This window comes from Atractosteus spatula, chromosome 12 (genome assembly GCF_055471065.1).
Source record: "Atractosteus spatula isolate fAtrSpa1 chromosome 12, fAtrSpa1.hap1, whole genome shotgun sequence".
NCBI lineage: Eukaryota > Metazoa > Chordata > Actinopteri > Semionotiformes > Lepisosteidae > Atractosteus > Atractosteus spatula.
This window is the reverse complement of record NC_142717.1, coordinates 43,176,727-43,189,982: the sequence shown is the minus strand read 5'-3', so window position 1 is coordinate 43,189,982 and position 13,256 is coordinate 43,176,727.

The following is a 13,256-nucleotide window of genomic DNA, read 5'->3' as shown; positions in this document are numbered from 1 at the left end:
CTCCTCCTGCTCGTAACCTTCTTATGACATTATATTCTTCATGTGCTCTATGTTTAATTCACAATACTGTATGCAAAAGTCGGCTGTAAAATGAGGAATTATCCCCCAGTCAGTATATAACTTAGAGCTTCTTTCTCAACTTCTTCATGAGATTTTAGTCTACAGACTGGGCTTTGTTTTCTCTTTTGAAGATGGCATTTTTCTTTTTAATGATTGTTTTTAATGGATTAACTGAAAATGACAGAAAATAAATGAGAACTTTTTTTTGGGGGGGGGAGGGCAGAGGGGCACCATTCTAGGTTAATATAAGAAATCACAATATTTTGGGTAAGATTAAGACAGCAGAGGATTAAGTAGGTTTTGAATCACGAACGGGAATTCATGTGGAGAGCAAAAGTTAGGAAATGGATTGGAAACCGAGGATTCTGAAACTAGAATTCCCTGTGCAGTATCATGCCTTGATCAAGTGGAATAATTTGCCATCGGGCTTGTGAGTACTTTATTTACACCCAGTCAACATTATACTTGTTCCTGTATTGTGTTATTGATAAATACACTGGAGTTTATAATGTCGTAAAGAAATACAAAACAATAAGAGACACTATGCCTGCTGAGTTTGGATCCTTGCTTCCAACACACAAAAGCCATTTCTTTCTTTCTAGGCCCAATATTTGGTTTTGAGCTATAACATAATGATTAGAATTCCTCGTGATCTTCAATGTTTAATGCAAATGGAGTAATATCAATGCTGCATAGTGGAAAAATAATCTCATTTAATTTTAAGCAATGTACATTCCACTTACTGTTGTAATTGAAGTAACCTTCAATTCAGCTTGGTTCAGTTTACTTTAGTGTACTGTAAAATGTAGTGGAGGATACTATGGTAAGTAGCAATTAATAAAAGGAAATAAAAACTGCCATTTCTCCCTATCAATGCAATTTGCAGCTCTTGTTATTATGACCCCAAAATCTCATACTGCTCAGTACGTAATAAATACCATAATCTTATATCAGTATAGAATATTATTTAAAAATCATTATTTTTTAAACAGATGAAACAAATGCTCATAACTGAAAGGCTCAGGAGAACATTCTGTGATTTAAAATAACACTAATAAAAAAACCTACTGAGACAAGTCTTTAATCACATTTATCTATGTAGTGTATCTTTGTAGAAAAGCACAAGTAGGACCCTTATAAAACGCATCCTAAAAACAAGATTAAATGCAAGCAGTTCATTCTTTGACTTGTTTTCTCAGGCCTTTGAATTGGATTTTGTCAAGTCTGAGAAATCAAGATATTGTTTGGTGGGAAATGTCGTTTAATACAATGTTAAAAGCAGGCTCCTTTGATGTGGTCATAAATCAATAATAAAAGAGTCACAAACACAGAAGGTGATGTGAGCTGTCAGGTATCCGGATTTTAATGTCACGGTAAAAAGCTTTAAGCCTTGAGGGGTCTTATGTACCTGACAGAAGTTGTATACAAGGCCCTGCTCTGGTTTGTGTCCTGCCATATTTACATGAAGGCTTTGGGTGTCAGTCAATGATAATGTAAGGAGGCTGAAGAAATAATACATCTATATCTACAGGATTTCCTCAAGATGATGAGCTGTCAGCGATCGGTTGTTTTCTTCAAAGGCAACATTCAGAGCGTAAGTTGGCTGCCAGGCATCTGAAGAAAAAGCCTTGGTAAAAACAAGCTTCACAATGGAGCTCAAAGACTCTCTGTCTGCTCAAACAGCTGTTTTCCTGACTATTTTTTTTTGTCTGTCGGGTCTCTCAAATTTTTGACTCTGTGGTCATGACCATTCTCTAGGCCTGTATAGGGTGTGGATTTTTTCCTTTAAGTCTTATATCTGGGTATTTCAGCTTCATGTATTTTTTCCCAAACCTTGATGACAAGTGCAATTTCTCTATTACTGTATTCTGTCGGGTCACATCTCTTTGTCGAGCGGTGTGTGATGGTAGTCACCATAAGAACGTACTACATCAGAAATGATTGACTGGTCAGTTAATTGACATTTCCTCTCACTGCATATATACATTTGCGGTATATACATCTGTATACATATGTACATGGAGAATGTAACATATGTGTGTTTGTAGACATACATGCTGTATATGCATGAAAGAGATTTTCTTTTGGCTCAACATAGCTTTTAAAAGAATATCCAAAACACCGTGACAAGACATTAATGAAAGAAGCAAATATCTTACTGCTGTACTCCTTCTACAACAGATGTAGGAAATTCCACTTTAAATTTTTCATTCAATGCCAAACCATGAAACTAAGTATTTTGTACCAAGCAGTGCATGTTTAAAAGCAGGTAAAAGCCGTGCTTCTTTTCTTTCATTTACATTGAAATTAGTTTTGCTGGTTGAATACCAACAGTCTTGATGTATGTATTTTGCTTATTTTCCTCTCTACACTACTGCTATTCTGCCTGCCTCCTACTGAGGAGACAAGGAGCATTTTCATAATAGCAAATATATTTTAAAACATTTGCAATTCCTCAGAAAGAGGGAAAATATCATAAAAGCTCCCTGTTTTCAGAAAGGTATTCAAATCCTATGATTGCAAACAAATATAATGAATAGCATCTGTGACAATCACAAAGAATCCTACAGATGCAAACTTTTATCATGTCACAAAATTCACAAAGGCCTGCCAGGAACATCTTAATGCCATCCAGAAGCTATTTGCCAAAAAATGCAGTGCAGATTGTGTGCTTCAATAGGTATATCAACTTACTGTTTCCTTTCATTATAAGGAAAACTTAACACTGAGAGGCAATCATAATGAATATATTAAGGTTGAATGCAAGAGAAGTGGAAAGTAGGTCAGCACATCTTTTTTTCCCTGTTACTAGAGGCCTTGCAAAGACACAACAAAACATTTTTTATTGTGGTTTCATTTTTTAAGAGGCTGAGGATTCACATATGTAACACTTGATTTCCCTCACTTCGCGTTAATATTCATTTGCTTCCTTTCTGAACGATTTGTCTGGTTTTATACTATACTGTTGTGCTATGACTATAGTTTATTTAAATTTTCTTAAAAGGCCTACTAATTACATGATGCTCTAAGAGTGCACTGATTTTTTAATGTGCCATTAAACCACAAGAGTTCAAAAAGACTAGGAAATGATGTCAATTTCATAGAGCTCCCTTGTTAAATACATGTCATTGGGTTTTTTTTGCTTACAGTGTTTTCTGTCCCATTACTGATGGTGTGTAGAGCAGTGTTACATACCCTTTATCGACAACATACTAATCTCTGTTCTATACGTGTGTGTTTGTGCAAAAGAAAACTAAAACCAGTAAAATGAAACTGGACAAAAGAAATAGGGCTGAAAGAGAGGGGACACGGTCTCTTTTATTTCCAAATTGAAAATAGAATTGTATGAATTAAAGTGCACACAGCACATGTATCAGATGCAAATGTGTGAGCATCTTTATTCCCAAGTTATTTTAACTGCACTTGTACACTGTTCACCCAGTTTCTCAGAAAGACAAGTGTAATAATATCAAAGTATGTAGTCATTAGGTATAAAACCGCAAACATGTTGAACATTAATTATCTGGGCTTCAATTTTCAAAAAAAGGTGGAGACATAATCAAGCTTATAGACCAACCAAATGGTTCCCCGTATATACATTCCTGTTACTGTTCACTATTTTAGCACTTTAGGGGATTATTATCTGATGTAATGAGTCCTGTCTTTTATTTGTCTTGATTTGAAGTCAATATAAAACAAAATAATCAGCACTGGGCTTGGGAGAGAAATTAAATTATAAAGATAAGTACAGCACTGCTATTCCATAATAAGATATTAAGTCTCTCACCAAAGATGATTCCTTTGTGTTGCTTTTTTCGTCAACCATGCATTTGTAGTCGTAAAGGAAATCTATAAAGTTCTTAAAAGCATCCAAGCATGCACTATCTACAACTGTCCTCCATTCAGAATGGTACCCCCAGAACTATGTGACTACTTATGGGGGCCATGTTGCCTAGCTAATGGAATGTCTTGAAACGACTGGCAGAGATTTATCCCCCAAAATATTGGAACACATTTTGTAGAGACAGAAAGCCTATGAACAAATAATGGATTTGAGCCAGTGTAAATAAAGTGTGGTTTATGAGTTGTGGTCAGAAATGTCTCTTTTTTAGTCTGCAGTCACAAACTGCTGCCAACATTTTTTAACCATAAAGTTATTACAGAAACCAGTTTTTTCCCTCTCAGTGAGACACACTCAATAAAAGACTGCCTGTAGCCCAGTAGTCTGGAGAATACAGGAGATTGGAACAGATTGTGGAGCCAAGGAGAACCTGTGCATTTGAGATTTTTTAGTTGAGCTTTTATATATATTATGCTTCTGTGTAGAATAAATCCTTCTAGTTGTAATCCTCCCAAGATTATCCATTAATCAATTGTTTTAGACACTTGGTTTTCTTAATCATTCTGCGTATAAATGCTATCTTAGATTCATAAACTGTTACATATAAAAAAAATGTTTGACTTTATGCCTGAAAGGCAAAACTTTATGCCTTTATGCATGACTTTTTGTCTGAAAAATAACATGGAAACGTGTTTTTCTTCAATTTAGAATGTCAGTTAAAAAACAGAAGTAAAATAAAAAAACACTAACACGTTGAAATATAACTAAATTACAGCAAAATCAAGGCATTCATCAAAAGTTATGACATTGTGACACTTATTTGGTAAATGCTTTGAGACATCATTAGCAACCTTTATTGCACTGTGAAAGAAATGCAATTTAATTAAATAGTTTAATGACAATTTTAAGTTCAATTCCAGCCTGACAATTAAATTACTGTTTTTTTTATATGTGCAGTGTTCACCAGCAAAGGCACAGTAAATTTGAAAATGTTTTTAGGAGTAAGCAGTTGAATTGCTGTGGTGAGCAAGGTACCATTTCGGTGTGGTGAAGAGTGATCAAACTGCCTGAGAAATGAGACAGCCCAGAGCTGTGCTGAGAAATTAATTATCTCCTGCTTCCCTAACATATTCTAGTTAGTAGAAGACAAGGTGTAAAAAACATGGCAATTCCACTTACAACAATGGAGCTTCTACTGCTGTGATTTGTTCCCAAAATAAATCTCACACATTAGGAGATTTCAGTTTTTTTTGGGGGGGAATAAGAAAATCAGTGTAAAATGCATCTAGATTCAGACATTAGACCACAGCTTCTGACTTGAGCTTAAGGTTTTTGATTTGTGCACAGACGCCTCTTTGCGGAAGGACCCTGTATCTCTTCCTCTTTGCTTTACAGTGGCCACCTCTGCGCCCAACTGCTGAGTAAAACTTTTCATGGCAAGTGTCAAGAAAGCACACCTGTCTTGGGCTTCATCCAGACCATTCAATTATTTCACAACACGTATGCTGACTGTGGTGTTTCTGAACAGCTCATTCTGCTTTTGCATGGAACTGCATGAAAATGTAATTGACCTGTCATTTTGCCTTTCACTTCATTAACTCCTTCGTCTCCAATCAAACACACAATGCTCTTCAGAGCAACTTAACGAAAGAAAGTGTTACTTATAGATTTAGGAATGTTGAAAAAATCTACCAAAGTACTATGGTTTCTCATATGCTTATGGTTTTGAAGTGTTTTAAAGTCACATTTATTGTTAAAGCAATGCTAACTAAGTGCTGCAAGACATACTGCACATTTTGAAATGAATAAGTTGTCCAATATGACAAATTGTACTAGAGAATAACTAGTGAGAAACACTATCCATCGTCTTCTAAGATGTCCAGGAATATATTTGCGGGAACAGTGGGATAATCTCGACACTGTTGTCAAATGAAAATAAAACCTTGTTCTCAACAGATTGGAAACCCAACAAATCTCTTTTGTGCTTCATACCTCCATATGGTGTGTAAGTTTGCCATTTATACATCTAATGTATTTAAGATACTTACTGGGCGAATTCCATATAAAGGAAAGTTTTAATAAGACTTAAGAGTCTTCATAAATCACATTCTGCCGAGTGGGAAAATTTTTACAGATCCCATTTAAGATTATTGACAAAACAGAAAGCCTTTTAAGTCGAAACATGTTTTCCACCCTTCAGCTTCTCCACTGAGGTATACAGCCATCAGTGAATTATGTATTTTTCAAGTATTAGGTAGAAGCATAAAATAGGAAACCATATAAAATAAAAATGAATTATGCTGTAGCTCATAAAACTAAATAAGCCATATACATTTAATTGCATTTTACATGTGCTTCCAAATTTAAAGTAAGCAAAAGTTTCAAATGGGCCTGAATTTATAACTTTCTTTTAACCTGCTCATATTGCAAAAAAACGATAAGATCTAGGCTGGCATCCAACTTACTTACCATTTTTGCCTTAACCCAGCATATTGTAGATATGTTACTATTACAAATACAAAAGGTGTAACGTCTTGGATGTATTTAACTTTGACAGTATTACCTGTGGTCACTAATGCAAAACAAAGAAATTCTCAATGTTGCAGTGCAAACTGATATGTGATTATAATTAGATATCAGCACCCTGGACAGTTCTCAAAAAGAAAGTTGGTGCAGCTTTGATGTCCAATCTTCATTTGGTCCATTTTTCAGGCAGCAGTCAATACCTCACCTGCATCCTCTAACAGATTTCACATTCGCTGAACTAGCAATACACGTTTTTCATTAAGTATCACAGTATCACTAGAAATATGATCCTTTTCATTAGCTGTAGTCCCATCAAGATAAATGGAGGATCACAAGACTGCTTTGTATTATTCTATCCAGCAGAAAAGAGTGGGAATTCATTTCTGAGCAAATACATTTCTTCTGTTAATAAGCTAATCTTATTGCTTTTCTCTGGACTGATTTTCAGGCTGCAAAGCCTAATTGTACTGTGGAAGTCAAACTTCCAGTTCTCTAGATATAGTAAATCACACTGGTGCTCTTATTGGGTTTTAGCATTGAGAAGTCAAAAAAGACATGTACTTTATATTCTTTTGCTTGAGCTCCTTTCTATTCATTTTAGACTCATATCAGATACTGTTCTGATTGCATTTAATACTTCATGTTTTTAAATTTAATTTTCTGTCTAATGACGGTTGGTTTGTAAGTTGGGAGGCACTGCTGTTGTGCTTTGAGTGAATTGATCCAGTTGATCCAGTCGATCCTGCTGTGTGAATGAAGAGTGTTTGATGAGGTTAGGCTCTGCAAAGGACTGGTGTCCCATCCAGGGCGGAAGTCTTGTGCTCTTAGTTCATTTAACCTCATGTCATGTCATGAAAATACAATAAACTCTGAGCCGATGGGTTGTATTGGCTTGAATACCTACCTACCAGCCCAGTGTTGTATCTCTTTTGCCCCTGAAAGAATGAAAGAAAGCAATCCTTCCCAGCTGGGTATTACTTACAAATTGGACACGCTTCCTAATGTTATGAAGGCCTTGGGAAATTAGAAAGAGCAGTAGTTCTAATGTGGATCTCTGATCTTCACCAGGTTTCATACCTCAAGAGACCATGAGGGGACCTGATTCAAATATTCACAATCCTCAATGTTGTAACGGGAGCCGGTCCTGACTCCCGTGAAGTGCGTAGCTTAGGACCCTGTGCAGACGGTATAATCACGAAAACATGGTAGGAATGGAAGGGATGATAAACAGGGGGTCGGTGCAGACAGCAGTCAGGTGCAAGGGGGGAGCGCAGGCAAAGAAGTCCAAAAACAGTCCAATGTAGCAAGTCCAAAACCCCAAACCAGGGGATCCATCCAAGACAAGACGATTAAAAACAGGAACAGGGACATGGAACAAGGAGATTAAAAATGGAGTGACGAGGCCAGGCGCTCCGAGCTCTGGACTCAGCTGGTCAGGATGGCGTTAGAAAGCCTCTGCCTTCAAGCCGCGGACCTGGGGAGACTTGATGCTAGACGGGCCTCCGGGGCGTCCGTCTTCCAATGCAGGGCCCTGAGCTTCCGGAGCACCGGGTTTAAATAATGGACGGAACAGGGGGGCAGGTGAACGTGATAATGAAGCTAAAATACAAAAGGGTCGGAGCGCCCTCTAGAGGAGGGACGAAGATCGTGACAGATGTCTGGATGTCTTCGGAATCACAACTGAAAAATCAACTAGAGGAGACAAGTGGAAACTATGTTTTTTGCATGAAGAGTTGTGGGAGTCTGGAACACACTACTGAGCCCTATACTAAGCATAATATGGCATCTTCCAAGAAATGTCTGGATGACACCCTCAAACTAACTCTTCCCCTGCAAGAAAGTGCTACCCTGTATTCCATACAATCTGATGTGAAGAAGGAAACTTTCTTGTGGTACCTCAACAATGATTAGAAGGTATATGATGCACCCTCCCCTTGGAATGAATGGCAAAAACAAAAAAAAATCCTGAAAAGCAGAAAAATCCAGCCCATACTCCAATACGTCCTTATGTCCATACATGTACAAGGACAAATGAAATTTTGTTCAGCGATTTAGATATATCATAGGGTCCACTGTGTCTAGCTTTAGCCATCTTATTTTCAGAGAAGCTTTGCCCTCTTCTCAAGCTACACTGAATTTTTTTCTATAACTCTGTTACTATATAAATCCTCCAACTCAGGCATAATCATTTGATAGCGTGAACCATAATACATGGAATGTGAAACAGTCTTTAATTATCTGTGTCGCCATCTTCTCCCCCTGCCCTAATGCCCAGGATTTAAAAATGTGATTTTCCAGTCTTCTGGCACAACATGTACTTTCAGCAAACGCAAATCCCCCAAAAATTGACAGTAGCTTTTGTATGACATCTCACATTTCCCTGAGTAAAACTGGATGAATACCATTAGCCTTGGTGATTGATTGGTATTAAGCTCTCCTAGTCCCTCTGTAATGTCTCACTTTTCTTCAAGAAAATATTAAGACCTTAAAAATTGAAGAAATAGTATCCACTGAAATAGATCTGTCAATATACGGTATGTTACCACATAGACAAACGCACAAACATGGTAATTACACAATAGACTAAAGACATAATACAAATATCATGTATAAATAATTAGATCTTTCATATCAGGTCAAGCGATCAAATGCAGTGAGTTTGCTGTCTTATTATTAGAACGAGATAGGAATTCTCATCAGCATCAAAGTCAAACATTATTTTTAACTGGAATATACATTTAAGTTATTTTTCTGTAAGAGCAATGTCAAGGGTTTGGTGGATAAGAATGATTTAAAAAATCAATAAAATAAGTTAAAAAAAGTGAATGAAAAACATTTATACTGATCATATTCATTTTCTTGAACAATTAAATAAGTTATTTCCAAAGTGACATAAAGGATTGAGCATTATTTATGTTGGCTTCTTGATTTCCAAGACCTCTCACTATTTTTCTCCCACATTCTCCCACATTATCAGTTCAGATACCCCATCTGTCCTCCTTTCACGATGCTTGTGTTTCCCATTCTTCTTTGCTTGGTTTCCTATAAACTTCAAGAGCTGCAAGTGCTTTCACTGTTTTATGTAGATTTGCAACTTGATCCAAGACCAGAGGTCAACAGCTCAGGTCCTGAAGGCTCTGAAGAGCTGGGAAAAGCTGTTAAACTGGTCCAATCAAGGCAAAACCAATCTGATTTGGGTCATTATGAGCCCCGCTGAACTGAAAGCCCATAGATACGAACCCATCAAGAAGAGGAACAGAGACCCCTGACTAAGAAATTAAAAGATCCTGATGGGGTCTTGTTTGCAACTCTTGTGTGTATTTTTTCATTCCTAAAAGTATTGTAATTTAATTTCTAAAATATTTCAATACATAGCCTCAGTAATACACTCCATGAGAAATTACAAGCACATGGGTCTTTACATTTAGTGGAACTCCATGTGTGGTCAATGAGGTGAGCAGCCTAGATCTTCTGTGCCTTACATGCCATTAAATTCCCAATGGTCATTTGTGAAGGAAAGCCGAAAGCACTTCACAACGTAGGCATGGTCTTTGATTTCTTTGAAATGGATAATATTGAAAAAATACGCTTTCAAAAGCTAAAACAACGTTCAAGAGGCACATGCAGTAGAAGGGATACAAAACACTAATGTAGATTCAGATTCAATCTTTTAATTTACATATCACTTTTGATGTTCGTGTATATACTGTATATTTCACTTCTATAGCATCTTGTAGAAATGAAAAAAGTGCAATGATATCTTGTGAATACTCAGTCAATAAAAAAATACAGTGATGTAATGCAAAAGGTTAACTATTTCAGAATAATGATGTTATCCTTAATTGCACAGAACACAGATGGACGTGAAATAGATATGTGGCACTGTGACATTTCTTGCTTTCTAATAATTCATGTGGGTAGTACAGGTCTGAACAGTTTTAAACACTATGACTAAATTGGGATGATAATCACTTTAAAAAGACGACATGAGGCCTGAAGAATATAAGGTGTGAGTCACAACCATCCCGTTGACACAATCAGCTACAATCAATACACCAAAACTGAGATATCAGGAGCCTTTAAAACGTAATCTCATTGTCAGTTTACATCTGCACATAGTTAAGAGTAACAAAATGGGACACAAGGCACGGATGCACGACAGAGTGGAGTGTCTGACTTAAAATTCTTTCTGTGATTTATTTTTGTTTATAATCCAAAGAAGTTAAACTCATATTCCAGTTCACCAACCACTTGAATGTTGAGATCTGTATGTTTTTAATGGGGTCCAAAAAGTAAGGCCTTGAGTGCTAATCAATTTATTTAAATATCGGATGAGAAATAGCTAAACTCATGCTTTATGTTTAACTAACATATAACTTCTCGCAATATTTGAAAATTAAACTTCTTCACAATTGTATGTGCTTTTTTACATGCAGCTTTTATGGCAGGGTGACTAAACTAGCCAAAAACATTTCATAATAATGGCTAAAGCCAATGCTTTTGGGATTTAAGTCACTGCCCTGATTTCCCAGCATCAGATGGGCTGTTCTGCTGAGAGTCCGTCACTTCTTGGAAAGGTCCTAGAAAATGCATCCAAAATGTAGGTTCTAAAAGGAACACAGTTGTGTTGACTTGGTGCATGCTTTTGACCTACTCAAAGACAAGCAGTCGAAAGCCAACAATTACTGGTTTATTTTAGTGGTATGCTAAATTAAATAATTTTACAAACATAACAGCAGTCACTTGCCCAACCAAAGCAAATTGCAGTTACCTGCACTCCAGAGAGTCTGGGGTGGTCTGGATAGTATCTGTGCATTACAGTGCTTACTCAGAAGTGACTTGTCTCATACAACATCATGTGAGTTGCGTCTGTATAGACAGACTTGCAATACAATTACAAAATGTATTAACAATTAATGCAAAGCTTTCACAAAACATTCCACTGGCAAGGGAGTTTTTTATTATCTTGTACATTGTACATTATTTTCTTATTGAACTTTAAAACACTGCAGAGGGTTTTAAGAATAAGCCATGGAGAAAGAAGCCAAACGTTAAATTGTATGCTTAATCCTATTATCTTAATTTCAGCATTTCAGTGCAGCAGAGATGACAAGGTTGGCTGAGTTTCAAGGTGAAGAAACAGAACAGCAATTGAAAGATCTGGCCAAAAAGAGGAGAGCCAGGGCAGAGCTGCCAGAGGTTGTGGTGGAGAGCTGTTAATGAGCATTGTAAACCCCTTAAACATAATCGTTTGGGCTTCACCCCCAGGTAATATTTTACACATGTCTTCCTCTGTCTTGAACTTGCCAGTGGCGTTTTTATCTGGAAACCCGAATGACACTCAAAACACAGAAAGAACTACTTTACAACAAAGACAGAAATCAAAATATCTAGTACTTTTTATGAGCAGCATAACTGCCACCACGAATCAAAGTCAGCCTGAAACATTCTAGAAATGTACAGAGTAGCCAATTTTTCAGTTTGAAAGTGAAATTATTTCATAGCTCACTGAGGGAAATGTCACATTCTCATGCTAAAATGGGATTTTCACAATTTTTAACTGTGATTAGTTTGTAACATACCTGTTACCTGTCTGACACCTTAAAATAGAACCTGCTGGATTTGATTTGTTAAAACTGCCCGTATTAATATTTCAGTGTCCAAAACTACAAAAAAAAAGGATATTCAAATCTGTAACTGAGATATCTTGTGTGGCCTCATGAAATCAACTGGATCCTATGAATATGGCAATTGGGATTTAAAGGCCAGGACACTCTTCAGTCACCTTTGTATTTGTACAACCAAAAAATGATGTATCACTCACAGTTGATGTGGCAGGAAATACGGCTCTGTCTATTTTGTTAATGGGAGCGAAAGGGTTCAGGACTGCACACAAAGGAGGAAAGGAGCGTGGGTGGTCAACCTTCATCATCTTTATCACAGCAACAACAACCCGTTTTTAATTCGCTACGTCTGTGTTGGCTAATGGAAACATACTCTCTGCCGTCTGCAGGAGAATAGTTGAGGTGATAAACAGGCATTATTTTCCAATTTGGGTTCACATGCATTCTAGCAATTTACCTGACTTTCTTCCAATCACTTCAAGACCCGGCAACACAGAATACCTCAGGTGTTTCATGATATATTATACTTAGGAGAGATTTATTAACTTTCACCACAAACCTAACCATAAATAACCACCTGTAAATTACAGTGATAAATTACGAAGAGTTTGCTAGGAGTGCAACAGGGAACAAGCAGCCCTCTGTCCAGCGGGCTTTTAAGAAACAGCTTTCATCCAAGGTGTGGGGATGCTTTTCCTCCTTTCTGAGAATATTAGTATTCATGTTGTAATACTAATAGGATGAATAAAAAGCATTTTACAAATGAACTTGTCATTACTTACCTGAGTGATCCCCATTAGTCCCAATTAACGGCGGTTAATTGGGATTTCACTGTGCAAACCTGACACACATTCCCGACAAGTAGTAAGTGACTGCTTAATAAATCTTTTCTCACCCTCTTTCAGGTAGTTTAATGAACTCTGTCTGCACACTACGCACTCTCCCTAGTGACACAGGGACATGTTAAGCCAAGAATAACAACGCCGTGAAAGAAAAAGTTACAAGAGCGAGGGTTTGGATATTTAGAGAGGTGAATTTGCATTAAGATTCTTGGTTCATCCCAGAGGAGTACTTTGGAAAACATTGCCTGAAGCCACTTTAGCAATCTGGGAAGGCAGAAATACCAGGCAGAGCCACCTGTACTAGCAGACAATGTAATATGTTTGGTCCTCCCTGACAGGACATTAGTCAATGGAATAAAGTAT